Source organism: Tenrec ecaudatus, chromosome 4 (genome assembly GCF_050624435.1).
Source record: "Tenrec ecaudatus isolate mTenEca1 chromosome 4, mTenEca1.hap1, whole genome shotgun sequence".
NCBI lineage: Eukaryota > Metazoa > Chordata > Mammalia > Afrosoricida > Tenrecidae > Tenrec > Tenrec ecaudatus.
The window spans coordinates 170720970-170724844 of record NC_134533.1 but is presented as its reverse complement, the minus strand read 5'-3'; the positions used below and the strand labels follow the sequence as shown (position 1 = coordinate 170724844).

General features: G+C 40.4%; 1 non-coding gene across 1 annotated transcript; it reads right to left on the bottom strand.

Moving 5' to 3' along the window:
• Positions 1 to 608: 608 nt before the first annotated feature.
• Positions 609 to 741, bottom strand: LOC142447602 (small nucleolar RNA SNORA16B/SNORA16A family). Its single transcript, XR_012784273.1, has one exon. It is a non-coding gene; the product is annotated as a small nucleolar RNA SNORA16B/SNORA16A family (small nucleolar RNA).
• Between the last annotated feature and the right edge of the window lie 3134 nt (positions 742 to 3875).

Below are 3875 nucleotides of genomic sequence, written 5' to 3'. Positions count from 1 at the left end.
AATTTTTCTGCTGCATACAAAACAGCTCGCTTGAAGTTCTTCAATGCTCAAAACTCTAGATCTTTTTGGCTTCATCACATTTCAAGGTTGTGTTACTAGCCACAGATCTACTTTTAAAAAGCACAGCGACATCTTCACATTTCTTTAACAGCCAGGAAAAGCAAGGACATCCAGGTCCCAGGGCACCCACAATTTTCCTCCACTGGAAATCACCAATCTCAGGTACCCTGGGATCTTCAGCACGGCTGAGATGAGAACAGAACACAATAGTCCCGGATGACCTGACCTGACCTGACTTCTCCTCAGTAACTAAGGTTGGAGCCCAGGCACAATATTTTTAAGGACACCAGGATCAAACATTTCAACTTTCAACACAGGTGGCCCTTCCTGTGTGCTTCATCTTCTGTTCTGATTAAGCTTCAAGACGGTGACGCAGAGCACTGCCAATGGCTTCATGATGGTACCACTGGCCTGGTCTTGGGAAGGGACTTTCCCCAGCCCTCTTTGTGCTTACTGTACATGCAAGTCATCGACAGCATTGTTGCTGGCTTTGGAAAGCACGCCAATAAAGGACTCACTCCGACCATACAATGGCTGACACGATATGGGAATGTCTTTTCCTGAAATGTTGCAGATCAGTTACAGCAACCTGAATGGCGACCGTCAAGGAAAAATTCACTCTGGGCTCTTTGACAACAGCGGCTATGTGGAAGGGACTGCAGCTTCGATATAAGGGCCATGCAAATGTCTTGTATTTGTCATGGAAATGGTGAGAGCACAACAGATCCAAGGGGGGGGGGAGAGAATTATACTACACTACCATGAAAGACTGCTCCAGCAAGTTTGATAACCTAGAAGAAATGAACAAATACCTAGAAATACAGGATCTGCCTAAATGAATGCAGATCGATGTAGCAAACCTCAACATATACATAACAAAAGAAGAAGTAGAGAGGTCATCAAGACATGTCCAGCCAAGTAAAGCCCAGGAACTATTACAGACTGTAGCAAAGGACAACATGCACCTAGACTCATCCTAGGAAGCAAGCATAACCCTGATACCAAAACCAGGCAAAGACCCCACAAAGCCAGAAAACTACAGACCAGTATCCCTCATGTACACAGACATCAAAATCCTCAACAACAACAACAACAAAAAAAAACTGGTTAACTGAATCCAATCATATTTCCAACCCCCACGCCCAAATATAAATAAATAAATAAATAAAGTTACCATGACCAAGTGGGAATCCTACCAGGGCAGTAAGGATTATATAACATTAGAAAAACAATCAATATTGTCTACCACATAACAAGGCAAAGAACAAGAACCTTATGACCATACTCATAGATGCAGAAAAGGCATTTGACAATATCCAACACCCATTTATGAAAAAAAAACACTCAAAAATAGGAATAGAAGGGCAATTCCTCATCATAATAAAGGGCATATACAAACAATGAGGAAAAACTGGAAAACTCATGCTCAGTGAGAAAAAATAGAAACATTTTCCCTGAAAATCCTAGTCCTCCAAGGATACTCCCCATCACCACCCTTATTCAACATCGTGCTGAAATCTTAGCCAGAACCATTACACAAAAAGAAAGAAAGAAATCAAGGAATATAATTAGGCAAAGAAGAACTGAAACTCTCGCTATTTGCAGATTATATGATTCTACATGTACAGAACCCAAAAATCTTCATAAAATGATCATTGGAAACATTGAAGAGCTTCAGAAAAGTAGCAGGATACACAATTAACAAGTAGAAAGTAACTGGATTCCTTTATACCAGCTAACAGAGCTCCAAAAAAAGACATTAAGAAAACAATACTGAAGACAAATGGGTGCATAAGCAAATGTGGTGAAGAAAGCTGATGGTGCCCGACTATCAAAAGATATAGCATCTGGGGTCTTAAAGACTTGAAGGTAAACAAGCGGCCATCTAGCTCAGAAGCAACAAAGCCCACATGGAAGAAGCACACCAGCCTGTGTGATCACGAGGTGTCAAAGGGATCAGGAATCAGGCATCAAAGAATAAAAAGTCGTATCATTATGAATGAGGGGAAGTGCGGAGTGGGGACCCATAGCCCATCAGTAGGCAACTGGACATCCCCTTACAGAAGGGTTTCAGGGAGGAGACGAGCCAGTCAGGGTGCAGTGTAGCAATTATGAAACATACAACTTTCCTCTAGTTCCTAAATGCTTCCTCCCAACTATCATGATCACAATTCTACTTTACCAATATAGTTAGACCAGAGGATGTACACTGGTACAGACAGATAGGAACTGGAAACAGTGAATCCAGGGCGGATGATCCCTTCAGGACCAGTGCTGAGAGCGGTGATACCTGGAGGGTAGAAGGAGGGTGGGGTAGAAAGGGGGAACTGATTACAAGGATCTACATATAACCTCCTCCCTGGGGACAGACAACAGAAAAGTGGGTGAAGGGAGATGTTGGACAGTGTAAGATATGACAAAATAATAATTTATAAATTATCAAGGGTTCATGAGGGAGGGGGGAGCTGGGATGGAGGGGGAAAATGAAGAGCTGATGCCAAGGGCTTAAGTGGAGAGCAAATGTTTTGAGAATGATGAGGGCAACGAATGCACGAATGTGCTTTATACAATTGATGAATGTATGGATTGTGATAAGAGTTGTATGAACCCCCAATAAAATGACCTTTAAAAAAGAAAATAATACCATTTACATTAGCCACCCAAAAGATGAATTTCCTAAGAAGAAACCTAACCAAGGAAGCAAAATACAACTACAGGACACTAGTAAAAGACTTTTTAAAAAATCGACATAAATAGAAGATATTCCATGCTCATGAAAAAGACAAAGTTAATATTGTGAAAATATCAATCCTACCTAAAGCAATCGATAGATACAACACAATCCCAATCCAAATCCCAGCTTCTCTCTTTAAAGAAATGGAAAAAATAATGAATGACTTCATATGGAGAAGAAAGAGACCTAGAGTAAACAAATAACTCCTTAAAAACAGGAACCAGGTAGGAAGCCTCACACTACCCAGCCTCAAAACCTATGACATCACCACAGTAGTCAAAGCCGTTGGGTACTGGTACAATGATAGATATTTACACCAATGGAACAGAATAGAAAATCCAGAAGTAAAAGCATCACTTAAAGTCACCTGATCTTTGACAACGGACTAAAACTTATCAAATGGGATAAAGAAAACCTCTTCAATCAATTATATTGGAAAAACTGGGTCTCTATATGCAGAATGCAAAAGGGCCCATATGTCTCCCCATGCACAAAATAGAACTCACGATGATTAAAGATCAAATGCAAATCCAAGAGCTTTAAGCATCATCAATGAGAAAACTAGAATAGACAAAGGCCTTATTACGAGACATGCACAGACTACTAAGTAAAATAAAGGCAGCACCCCCAGTGGAAGACAAAATAGGTGACTGAGACCTACTAAAAATAAAACATTTATACTGATTAAAAGACCTCATCAAAAGACTAAAATCAGACCTCACAGATTGGGAAAAGTTTTTAGCAATGTCACAGTGAACGAAGGTACCAAAGTGTACAGAATTCTACAATACCTCAATAAGAAAATAGCAAATGACTCAATTAAAAAGTGTACAAAAGCCACGAACTGAAAGTTCAGCCAAAATGACAATCGAATAGCTACCAACAGTGTGAAAAAAAATGCTCACTATCACTAGTCGTGCAAGAGACATGAATCAAAATTATGAAAGATACCTCCTTTTACACCCACAATGAAAGCCCAATTCAAAAAAGCAGAAAACAAAAATTGCTGGAGAGGGTGTGGAGCGATTGGAACTTTTCTGCACCGCTGGTGGGCTTGTAAACACGTCCAACCACGGTGGAA